The sequence below is a fragment of the Triticum dicoccoides genome, chromosome 5B, assembly GCF_002162155.2.
Source record: "Triticum dicoccoides isolate Atlit2015 ecotype Zavitan chromosome 5B, WEW_v2.0, whole genome shotgun sequence".
Taxonomy (NCBI): Eukaryota; Viridiplantae; Streptophyta; class Magnoliopsida; order Poales; family Poaceae; genus Triticum; species Triticum dicoccoides.
In genome coordinates, this window is record NC_041389.1 from 111,140,840 (window position 1) to 111,154,363 (window position 13,524).

The 13,524-nt window shown below is 46.1% G+C and overlaps 1 pseudogene; it reads left to right on the forward strand.

Moving 5' to 3' along the window:
- Window positions 1-11,433: 11,433 nt before the first annotated feature.
- LOC119309189 overlaps window positions 11,434-13,524 on the forward strand; it is a 6,556-nt pseudogene continuing 4,465 nt past the window's right edge.

Genomic DNA, 13,524 nt, shown 5'->3' on the forward strand with positions numbered 1-13,524 from the left:
GAGGTGTATGCTCTAACTTGGCACGGTTATACTGCTCATATCATGCATACGGTGTCTTGCATTGCTTAGTTTAGACATCATATACACAATATTCAACACCATGTTCTTAGTTCAGACATCATATCGAATGCCCTCTGTTTAGCATATAAATCACATATGTGAATTAAATGATGCGATCCTGATTACTTAGATAACATGTAGGTGAATTATGTCATGCGATCCTGTTTAGTTATTCATCATATCTTTGAATTATGTTAAGCTATGCTATCCAATTTAGATAGACATCATATATGTGAAATTATGTCATGCTATCCGTTTTAGTTAAACAATATACATGTCAACTATTTCATGCCCTCTTTTTTCCAAACTATCTATTGCATCTGTCTCTCATACAATGTATGTACATTCAACTATGCACTACTAGGGAAAACCCTAGGAGTAGCGCGTGTTTTGTGCCCACTAGTAGCGCGGGTGGCCGCGCTACTAATAAGGCGCTACAGCTATTGCTTAGCAGTAACGCGTGCCATCACGCGCTACTGCTAGGACAAATAGCTGCAGCGCTTGTTCACGACCGCGCTACTGCTAAGGTATCTACTTGCAGCGTGTTTTATTTCCATCGCTACTAGTATTTTTTTTAGTGTATTTATGCGCCATCATACAAATATTGGTACAATACCAGCTGTTATGAGGTTTACATCATTATATCCATAACAGTGTATTAAATGAAGGTGGATTAGGTTCAAGTGGAGGCAATATGTGGTGCATGTCAAAAGTATACTACTAATCCAAACTTGATCTAGTTTGGACTAGTAGTACTTTCGATGTGCACCACATGTTGCCTCCACTTGAATCTAATCCGCCAGCACAAGATATTTAATCATCATCATGGTCATTACCACCAACAGTATTTATTTAATCACCACTAACACTAGCTAATAATAATCATCATAGTCATTACCACCAACACTAGCTATTTTATCATCATAGTAATAGTGTAGCACATCATCATCCTGAAACTCATTTCTAGCCAGCTACTCACTCCTGTTGCTCTCTCTTAGGTAAAAGAACATAAAACATGTGTAGCTCTCCTCCTTGATCAAATTGGAGCATGCAGATGAACCTGTCTCCTAATCGTGGAAGGCACCTCTGTTTGCTGCTCCCTAGTACTTCTCTGCGCTCCCCCAAAACATATTTGGTCCAGTCTTGCACTATTAAGCATCCGTCGCTAATCTTGAATGCACTAAAGTAAGCTGTAGGATATCTTGGTCGTAAGTTGATAATACTCATGATACCTTTAGTCTCAATCCCATAAGGCACAACATTCATCGGGAGTCCCTATTGAAGAACATCGTATGGTAACATACTTAGCAATGAAGTTTAGCTTCAAAAATAATGTATGGAAAAGATGCAATGAGGACAAAAAGTAAAAATCTTACCATCCTTCCTAAATGGATGTGACCGTAGTTCATTACGAACACTATTGGTCGCACATTTTTAGTACTAACATTTCTAAATGCAGGAAGAAAATTTGTCTTGACAGTATCAAGATCCTCAAGCCATGAAACATAATGACTGAGCTCCTCGCAGTTGAGTTCAGCCCCAGGACAGTATACGGTCCTGTCTACCAAGCGCTGGACATGTTTGCTTGCACGGAAATAAGCTGACAATACAAATTAGTTGTCAACTATTTTTGAATAAACAATATCAAAGACATAAATATGGTTGAGAAACTTACATAATGTTATAACTGGAGGCATTTGCACATTGACCCAGATGTCGGTATTACCTTCAATATCATCTTCCGGACGAATATCAAAGGTGATAACCATATCAGGCTCAAATGCATAAGTCTTGCATAGTGCTCGCCATGTTTTGCATCCAAAATAGGTGTAGTCGTCTGAATTGTATAACTTCGCATGGAAAATATAACCATGCTCGGTCTTCAAGTAAACTTTCTTTTTCTCCATACTATGACTGAAACCTATCTTATCCAATACAAAAACTCTTGCATGGCAGGGGATACGCTAGTAGAATAGTAAAAAAAATATAAGTTGAAGCAAATGAAGCAGATGTCATGCTTAATTACGAAAAAAGACTTGTCGTTGTGACTTACTGTATCCACTTCGAAGTTCTCGTCCAGCTTGATGCTGAAGCGCCTATCATCATCTAGGAAGATTCCGTCGCACAGGCCGCGCTCGTCTTCGCAGTATTTGCAAATACCGAAATCATTCTCGTCGTCAGACATTTCCTATGTTCATAGTTAAAACATTAATTGAAAATCGATCGAAGACAACTACCAAGATACTCAACACACAAATCCGAGGCACTCGATATTTCCTACATATTCTAGCACAAGTCATGCCAAAATTCACGGAAAAATCCGGCATGACCTTTGCTAAAATAGGACATATCGAGCGCCTGAAATTTGCCGGAACGGAAATGAATCAACACTCCGGCAAAACATAGGCCACTCGAAGGTATAACCTGCCAACATGACCGGCCACTTGGATATTGAGCAACACAAGATATACATTTCAAAATATCTTATAGGACTCAAATTAGCATGCATTCAATAAGCAAAAGTAGATCATCTCATGCGTCAGTACATCATCGAATATTATCACTAATACATCACGAATAGTGTCATACATATAACATCACTAATACAACTAAAACTCTAGCACACGACGGGTATCGGCGCGGGCGGTGGACACCCACAGAGAAGGCACCATCACGGGATCATAGCTCCAGTGAGATCCCCGGAGAACCTGCCAGGTATTGGAGAACGGCCTCTGCTTCAACGCAAACAAGTAGCGACGGACGTGCGCGTCCTCCTCACTGACACGGTGACGCACCACATCCGCGGAGTCCTCGAGCCTCTGGATCGTCACTGGCCCACGCGACTACCACCAAAGAAGGTTCGGGTCAACGACAAGCTGGGTCCTCACCAACCTGCGCCCCCCGGTAGGTAGCGCCTCCCAGTACCACCCCGGCGGAGCCCAGTCCCGGACATGGCCGATCTGGTCAAGCAGGTGTGGTCCTCCGCCGACTCGATGACGAGGATGCGGGATAGGCATCGTCCACATCGAGGTGGGAAAAATTGCTTTAACTAAAAAATCACCTAATTAGTACCTAGTTCTTACTAACTTATTCTTACTAACTTAATAGAAGAAGGTCAAATTTTACTCGTTTTATTATGCATTACACTAGTGTTTATTCATCATCTAAGAAAACGTCACCTAAGAAAAAATCCAAGCCGCATCTGTATCCAATTCATTTCCACCCATAGATGAACCCTAACTATTTGATGCAACTAAAATTTGAAGAACTCTATCTAGGCAGAGGTAGGGGAGGGGGAGGAGCAGGCGTGCTCACCTCGATCGGGTGCCTGCGGCGAGAGAGGGGCAGGGGCGTCCGGGGCGGCGTTGAGGACGGGGGCGGCGTCCGGTGCGGCGTTGAGGTCGGGGGCGGGGGCGGCGTTGAATCCGGGGGCGGGGGCGGCGTAGAGGGTGTGCGAAGAGCGCACAGCGACCGACGGGCGATGGCGGCGGCAAGAGCGGAGTAGTGAGATTTGGGGGAAGTGGCCGTGGGGAAGGACGAACACGGTGGTTAAGTCAGAAGTAGCAGTAGCGCGTTCCCAGAAACACGCTGCTTCTACATTAGCTACAGCGCATTCTGCGATACGCGCTACTGCTACAACTTTCTCCTTTTTCCCTCTTCCACTTATTTTACTTCACATTTTATTTTTTTCCTTTCACCTTCTTCGATTTCTTTCATTCTCAATTACCTTTCTATTTGCTTTTCATTTAATTTTATATCATTTAGTAGTAGCGAGTTGAGAGCAAAACGCGTTGCTACAAAGAAAGTAGCAGTAGCGCGGTTCCATGTAGATCGCTAGTACTATGTGTACCATATCGGCTAAGCCGTGAGAATTTTAGTAGTAACGTGTTTTCCGAGAGATGCGCTACTGCTACGAAACTATCTGCACCGCGGTTTCGGTAGGCTCGCTGCTGCTATTTAGCACCAGCGTGCTTCTTTCACACACGCTACTGCTAAAGTTCTGTGTATAAATTTTTCCCTAGTAGTGATGTTTCCTGTTTATCAGCCATTTGAATTGGAGCGGGTGATGCCAGTATCTAGCGAACTAAAAACACGGTCTTCAAATAAAACAGTGCTACCTCTTGGTGGAGATAGAACCCCGGTTGTATATGCACAAGAACCAGCCCTACCACACATAACCCAAACTCTCGCAGATTGTACCCCTACTACGATGGACAGAGAACCAGCTTCACCCAATCTAACCCCAACCCCAGCCGATAGTAACCCAGTTCCTGTTGACACAACACCATCTCCACCACAGAGCTCCCAAACAAGAGCAGTTAGTAAGGCAGCTCCAGTGCCCAAAGGGCCAGTACTATCACGGCGAACCCCAACTCCACCAGTTAGTACGCCTATTCCTGTGGAGGAAGCACAACCAGGTAGTCGTAGTTTAGCATCTATCGCATTTGATGTTGTTAAATCGTATGTACGTATCTTCCCATCTTGGAAATATTATACTGAAGATGAAGGAAAATTCCAGTTGCAGGTGTTTGTCCAGGAGTTATGTGTAAGTAATGTTATTCATGGCAATTACTTTGCTTCGTCCCATACATCCTACCTCCAAGATGGTTATAATACAGCAATTTTTCCCATTTTTCTCTATAGAGAAGGACCGATTTGGAAACTCAGGATGAGGTAACCTGTGCTAATACCTCTGCTATCTTCAAGAATGCTTGGTGGCAGTATCGGAATTACCTGAAGAAAACGTACTTCACCGGCAAAGAAACTCATCAAATTCCCTTACGTTCTCCTGAGACACATTTACTGGATGATGACTGGGAACGCCTTGTTCTGTACTGGTCCCGAACCAAGAATGTGGTAAGGTCTATGACCTCATTTTCTATTTTTAAGTATTATATTCTTGCGTCTTACTGTACCATGTTCATGTAAAACAAGTGCCTAAACCTGAAGAACAACTGTTCTAATTTAAGATTCCATTGCTATCATAGTTCAAAAAAGCGCCAGGCTTTAATTGTGCGTTTTGCCATCGCCTTGCGCTTTACTGACCAAAGCGCATGCTTATGCGCAGTTATGCACAATTAAGCATAGTTATGCGCAATGCGTTTTGCCAACGCCTAGAGCCTAGGCGCGCCTTTTTTAACTATGATTGCTTTGCTCTTGTATCATTGTATTTACTCATACAAACTTATTCTTAAATTGAAGGATCCAATCGAAACTCCAATGGCACATTAGGTATGTTCATGCATGTTTCTTTAACAGGTTTGCTCTTATCAATAGCTCTGTTGATTTCAATTTCAATTGTGTATACAGTTGACTTTCATATCATGCACATTATTAGCATCACAACAGAGCCAATAGTGTTGTTGTACATGTAGACCCATGGTACCTATCTGAAATCTTGTTGTGCCATGTAGTTTCCCACGCTTTGTATTCTTTCACTGCTGCTTTGTCTTGAACTGATATGATTTGAACCGTGTCTCTATTTTGATTTGGCAAGACAATGAAGTGACCATAGGATTTAGATATATGTTTGTTTGATGCATTTATTATTTACTAGTACTTGGCAATAGAAGACTTGGTAGTTTAATCCTGTCCACCTTACTAATGAACTAGTTCACCGAAATGAGTTTCATATACTAGTAAATGCTAAACTTGTTATGTGTCTGCTTGTTTCTTCTTTTAGAATGCTGACAGAATATTGGGGAAGAGTGCCTTATTAAGCAATGGTAAAGGAGTAATGCAGATAAGGTTCAGGATAGTGACACATCCTTGTTGGTCTCCAACAAAGCTGATAAAACAGCTAAGGAAGACTATCTTGAAGACAGCGAGGCAACCCCAAAGTCCTGTCTTGGTTTAGTATTCGAGTTACTGGCCACTACCGCTTGCACAAGCTATTCAAACTCACTGTCTGAATCAGTTCGGTTTCTTGAGTCTCAACTACAAGCTGAAAGACATCGATCAGCTGTGCTGCGACAAGAAGCGGAAGGACTGCGGAAGTCCCTGGAGCATTTAGATGCATACTTTCTGGTGCAACAGCAAGCGTTGGAGGATTTTAGCGCCAAAGAGGACAAAGCTAATCAGCTTGCTAAGCTTATTGCCAGCATGGTGGATACCCAGGATAATGTTTCTTGAGCTCTTCTGAACTTGTTTCAGTTATTCTCTAGTTTTGCTGCAGCGTTTATTTGCACTGGTGGCGAGTTTTGATGACGAGTGTATGTAATGTGTTGCTTTGTTCCCTATATTTGCACTCATGGCGAACTTTTATACCTGGTGGATGTAATATCTGTAATAGCGGTAATAGGCTAGCGTTAATTGCTTGCTTATTTATTTCCTTATTGTCTTGTTTAGTTGTTTGCTTGTAGTCACTATAGTTATTTTTCTGTGTTTTTCTAGTGGCCACAATAGCCTATTTTTGGCAACTTGGCGAAAATAATCATGGCAACACACGGGCTATTGTAACCATGGGGCTCCTGCAGGACGTATGATCCATGGGCCTTCGTCCGGCCGTAGGATCCATTGGCCTTCTATATGGGCCGTAGGATCCATCGGCCTTCTATACGGGCCTTAGGGTCCATGGGCCTTCTAAGGGCCGTAGGGTCCATGGGCCTTCTACGGGCTGTACGATCCATGGGCCTTCTACGGGCCGCAATATCCATGGGCCTCAAACGAGCCGTAGGATCCATGGGCCTTCTATGGGGCGTATCATCATTTCACCAATCATGGGCCGTACTATTCATGGACCATAACGGGCCATTAATAGGCCATATTTGATAACTCCATGAAAACAGCCCAAACGGGTTTTTTTGACATGAAAACGGCCCAACGTATTAACGGTCTGCAAACGGGCCGACTGTAACGACGGGCTGAATTTGGCCCACAAGCAGAAAATGATAGTAACGGGCCGTAAGTAACCGAATGCTGCAAATGAGCCCAAGAATCAATGGGCCCTGTGAAGGCCGAAAGATAACTTCGGCTGGAAACGGCCCAATGGAATAACGGGCCGTTAATGGGTATAAAGTGATACACTGTTCATTACGGGCCAAGAGTTACAAAGGTCCTCATATGGGCCGGAAGAAGTCATGGGCCACACATGGGCCGGAAGTTAAAACGGGCTGGAATCATATTGGACGGCCTAGATGACGCTACCGGGCCTAATTCGGATAGGGCGTAACGGGCCCTGGGTTAGCGGGCTGTAAATGGGCTATATGCAAACAGGCCGTTAACAGGCTTTCCGTGGGCCGGCCCGCCACCTTTTGACCAAGTCAAACGGGCCGGCCTTTTCACAGGAATGGACCTTTGTTGGGTCGTGCCACGTGTCACCATATCATAGGCGCCTTCGGTCCAATGAGAGGATGACATCTGTCCCAACGGTGAGTCGACACGTTTTTCCTCCTGCCAATGATGATTTTACACGTGGAAAAATCCTCATTGGTCGGGGCTGTTAACGGGTTATCGGATCCAAAACCCGACTCAATAGCTTAACGGCGTTTCGTTACGGCGGATGCCACGTGTCGGTCACCCTTGACGAAAGCACTTCTGTGACGCGCAATTTATCGTCATGGAAGTGGACACTTCCGTGATGATAATTTTGGTAATGTCATGGAACACTTCTATGACAACACATGTATGACTATCTTGATTCTGTCATAAAATCGTCATGGATGTACATGCATGACAAAAAACGCGACCTACTGTGACAAACACGCATCATCACGGAAGTGTATTTTTTTGTAGTGTATGTCTATGTACATCCTTGTATGTTCCTTGTGGGACTAACCCATGTAGGTATTGAAAGTGCAACACTCCAATGGATAGCTCCAAATGATCTACATCAACATTGAGCATCCACATCTTCGCTATCTACATGAAGTCATCATCGACAAAACCCAAGGTTAGTTCATCCCTCTTAGGGGGGATATCACATCTAGGGGGAGCTTTACTCTGAAGATTGAGCTAAACTAACTCTAATGGTGTGAACACATCAATGCTTTATGTAAAAGTGGTAACCCCACTTGTGCTTAAATATGATTATGACCTATGATCAAATGTTCTCATTTGACTCCTAAGTCAATATACTAATATATAGATGACCTAGTCATAGCCAATTGCTTGATAGATGCTAGAATTGTTTGTGCATGCTTTAACACATGTTTCATTTGCTATCTTATTGTGTGAGCATGTTGGTTGCATAATTTCTCCATTCGAGGACATCCATTTGTTGTTTTGTTTGTCTGGTTTTTATTAACCAAATGAATGGACAAGAATGCCTAAGAACCTTCTCTAGCTATCTATGCTTTTCTTGTCTCAAACTCTATTCATGCTATATCACAAAAATTGAACAAGTCTTTTTCTGACCCTCCGGGCAAGGAGCACTCGGAGCCACCGATCCATCAAGGGCTGCATTCCAAAACCTTCTATTACATTTCGGGCAGACCAACTCACTCAAACTCGGTCACATCGAAAGCAATAGCCTGATCTAGGATTTTAATCTCAGTGCTACTGATTACAATGACTCGGTCCCACCGAGTTGCAACAACTACACGCAATTTTGCATCTCGGCGCCACCGACGACACATGGGTATATATACTTAGCGGATCCGTACGGTTGAAAAATCCATCAAACATCATGAGCCCGCGCCCCATTGCTGCCCCCCTTGGTCTTCGGATCATCGTCGTCTTTGCCTGTGCATCTCCGTCGCCGGTCTCCGTCGCCGTCAACGGGAATCAACACCGTTGTTGCCGCCGTAGAGAATCGTCACCAAGTTAGGGTACAGTTTGATCTCCTCGTGCTATCCCCTTCTGATTCAATGCACAAGGATAATGCCATGTATCTTGGCACGTTTGAGATTCTTCTATCCACCGAAAAGTTCCTTTAGAATAGATTCAAAGAAAAAAAATTAGGGTTAGGTTTCCGCGGAACTCATCTTGGACTGACCGAAATGAAACTTCTGGTCCCACCAATTGGCTCTAGTCATTGCACTAAGTACAACTCGGTGCCACCGAAATGTACTACTCGGTGAGACCGACAGTAAATTCTCAGTGAAACCCTTATATCTCGGAGCCACCGAACCATAACTCGGTCTGACCGATCTTGTGTGTTTAGGCTCTGTGGGTGCTTTGGTGTCACCGAGATGATCATATCGGTAGCTCCGAAATGCCTTCTGTAGAAAACTAAAACTAAAGTTTGGATTCGAATTTTTGAAAAAACATCTGCTTTTTGTGATACTCATCTACTCTATCCACACCCATATATTGACACGGTCGCAAGATGTCAGATACCAGTGACAACCAGAATAGGTCAGAACAAGAAGCAAGTCTGAGTGAGGGCACAAGCCCTAGTGGTAGTTATGATGAGGGCAGCAGGAGCACACCAAGGAATCTACGAAAGGCTGCCACTAAAACAAGGAAGAAGAGAACCTTAGAGAGTGATGATGAGGACTTTGTTGCAGATGAGGAAGTAACCTCCAAGGAGAAAGTAGTTCTCACAAAAGAGTATGGCTGTGCAGTCACCACCAAGCCATGTCTCAAGAAGAAAGCTACTACCAAGAAAGCTCCAAATATAAGCCTAGGAAATCTACAGCTCCACAAGAGAAAATGACATTTACTCTTGAACAATCAGATGATGATGAGGCTGCTGTCCGAAAGAAGAAGAAGGGAGCTAGGAACACCACTGCCACCGTTCTTGGAAAACCTTCCATGAGAAGAGATGAAGATGCAGAAGACGAGGAAGAAGAACCAGTTGCACCTCCTGCAAAGACTCAGAAATTGATGTCTGATGCTATGAAGTCTGTTGCTCCCTCCAAGTCTAAGCCCAAAGCTCCAGTTCCAACACCTAAGAGACCAATTAGGAACATCCCAGCTGCTGAAAAGAACAAGGCCCTATTGCCATAAGCTCAAGAGGATGATGAGCCACTAGTGCTCAGAAAATTGAAAAGATTCCATATCATGATGATGCTCATCCAGTTGTAGAAAACATGAAGCTCAGGAAGGACAAAGGTCTGAGAGAATGGAGGAAAGCGGATCCATACTCAGTGAGGAGGAGGACAACTTGTGACTATCTTTCCCATACCCATGAACAACAAGATTTCTATGAGACAGTGCTGCTCGACAAGAAGCCCATCATAAGCAACGTTCGTACTTATCTGATTTCACTAAGAAAACTCTATGCTTATCGAAGTGCCAGCTCGAGAAATCTTCGATTGATCTCGTAAATAACTGTTCTCATAGCTATGCTTGGCAATCTCATGTGTGACTCGATTGGCCTCCCGAGGATAATTCTATGTTTCACATCACGCTTACTATTTTATTTGAGACAACGTCACGCTTAATAGCAATCTCTAAAAATTTCGACTTTTTTTAATGCTCCGTTGGAAGCGAACCACCACCACCTCCCGCTTCTGGGCCGCGGCCCATGTAGGTCCGCGTGAGCAGCCCACCTCACGCTTTTGCCACCATCACCTCTGCTAGCCCATGTTCTTAAGCCTGAGTGTTACTAGGGCAGCATAACCGTCAAGTAGGAGGTCTCATCCGAGATATACCTGGCCAAATGGGCCGGCCCGACACGACCAAGTAATTAGCGTGCCTGACCAGGCCCGTTTAACCCAGGCCGGGCTGGGCCTTGCCGTGCCGGCCCATTTGACTAACTACTTGGGTCGTGCTAGGCCGACATGCGTGCTCTCCTCCCAGGCACAGCCCATGGCTACACGTGCTGGCCCGTAGGCACGTGTGGCACGAGATGGCCTGATTTTGTCAAAAAAAGCCGCGTCTGTCCGTGCGCAGGCGCGCAGCGCCGCAGCCAGAACGTGCCCACGAGGCACATCGATGTAGCAGTGCTGCCTGCATGCATGCCTCTCTGTGACACACCATTACACCAGCATGATTTTCTTATTTAAAAGTAGTACGTAACAGCATAGTAGTAGGCCGTAGCATACTTGCACATTTAAGTTTTTTCCTTTTTTGAGACAAACTTGCACATTTAAGTAGCATGTCCCGCTCGCTGTGACACTCTTGTGCGTGCCGTGCCGGGCTGGCACGCGTGCCAGGCATAATAGCAGCCCAGGCACGGCCCTAGCCGGGCCACGTGCCAGGCCCGGCCCGCGTAACCTCGTGCCATGCTGGCCCATGACGTGCCAGGCACGCGGGCTATCGTGCCGACACGAATAATTGGCCCGTTTGGCTAGGTTTGGTCCGAGATGGTATCGCGCACAGCCCGGCCCAATCCCTCCATAAGCAGGGCCTCTCGTGCGAGACAAGGCCTGACCGACGAGAGGAGGAAAAGAAAAAAAATCCTGAATTGATCGCCGCCTCCGCCGCTACACGTCCACGCCATCGACGCGATGATTCCTAGCCTCTCCGGTCTCCGCCATTGACGCGATGATTCCCAACCTCACCGGTCTCCGCCGTCGAGATCCACTTCTGCACCGCCGTGGCCGGCAGCGAAGACTTCGGCGGCCTCTTCTCCACCGACACCGACAACCAGCTCGCCCTCGAATTCCCAACCTCTCCGCCCTAAAGAACCACTTCGGCGCCGCCGCGACCGGCAGCGACGACTTCGGCGGCCTCTTCTCCAGCAACCCGCTCGCCCTCGAGTTCCCCACCTGGAGCCACGTGCGTGAGCCTTCCCCGCCCTCAATCCCCTTTTCTCTCTGCCGGCCTCTGAAGCTGGACGGTAGAACTGCTCTCTGTGTATTGCATTCACCCACACACCACAAGATATACAAGATGGAGTTACAACAAACAGCCCGATGGAAGTGGCACGCAGGCCAGGGCGTGATCCATGATCCTATTATCTAGGAATACAAGTACAGGTACATAAACAGGTAGTCTACGTGTTAACACCCCCCCTCAGCCGGAACTCCATGTGGATGGACATTGAGGCTACTGCGGAACTCGTCAAAAACCTGTGATGGCAGTCCATTTGTGAACAAATCTGCAAATTGCGAGCTGGAGGGAACATGCAAGATGCGAGCTTCATCAAGAGCCACCAGGTCACGGACGAAATGAAGATCGATCTCAATATGCTTAGTCCGTTAATGTTGGATGGGATTAGAGGCAATATATGCGGCAGAGATGTTGTCACAATATACGATAGTGGCCTGAGTGGGTGAATGACGGAGTTCATGCAAGAGTTGGCGCAACCAACAAGACTCGGCAACATAGTTGGCAACACCACGGTATTCAGCCTCAGCGCTGGACCGTGACACGGTGGCTTGCCGTTTGGAGGACCATGATAGCAAGTTGTGCCCGAGAAAAATGCAAAACCCAGAGGTGGACTTGCGGGTGTCCGGACATCCGGCCCAATTGGCATCGGTGTAAGCCACAAGATCACGTGAGGGGGACTTGTAGAGCTACAAGCCATTGTGGGTGGTGCCACGAAGATACCGAAGGATGCGTTTGATGAGTTGCATGTGAGTGTCATGTGGTGCATGCATGAAGAGACAGACCTGTTGAACCGCATAAGAGAGGGCAGGTCGAGTGAGAGTTAGGTATTGGAGGGCGCCGGCAAGGCTGCGGTAGAGGGTGGGATTGTCAAGAAGGTGACCATCATGAGAGGATAGTTTGGATTGTGTGTCAACGGGAGTGGAGACGGGTTTGCAATTGAGCATCTTGGCACGATCAAGAATTTCGAGAGCATATTGCTGTTGACACAAGAACAAGCCGGTGGTGGTGGGTGTCACGTTGATGCCTAGGAAGTGATGAAGCTCACCGAGATTAGTCATGGCGAATTCGTGTTTGAGGGAGGAGATGATATGGTGGAGGGTGCGTGGTGTGCTAGCAGTGAGGATTATATCATCAACATACACGAGGAGGTAGGCGATAGAGGCACCATGGTGTAGAATGAAGAGGGAGGAGTCACTTTTGGAGGCCAATAAACCAAGTGACAAGAGAAAGGACCAAAAATGGTTGAACCATGTACGGGGGGCTTGCTTCAAGCCATAGAGAGACTTGTGAAGAAGGCACACATGGTCTGGCCGCGAGGAGTCCATGAACCCGGCCGGTTGAGCACAATACACCGTCTCCTTGAGATCACCGTGTAGGAAAGCATTCTTCACGTCGAGTTGATGGATTGGCCACGAGCTGGAAGTGGCAATGCTGAGCACAACTCGAATGGTGGCCGGCTTGACGACCGGACTGAACGTCTCATCATAATCAACACCCTCCTTTTGAGTGAATCCACGTACCACCCAACGTGCCTTGTACCGTGCCAGTGAGCCATCATTGTTGAACTTGTGGCGAAAAATCCACTTGCCAGTCACCACGTTGACACCTGCAGGCTTTGGAACCAAAGACCAAGTGGAATTCTTGATTAAAGCATCATATTCATCAAGCTTTGCATGGCTCCAATTAGGATCTTTAAGTGTGGAACGGTATGTTGGGGGGATGGGTGAGATAGTAGAGGGAGTGGTGTTGGCGAGGAAGAGGCGTTTCGCTTGGCAAAAACCGGACTTGGCGCGAGTTTGCATT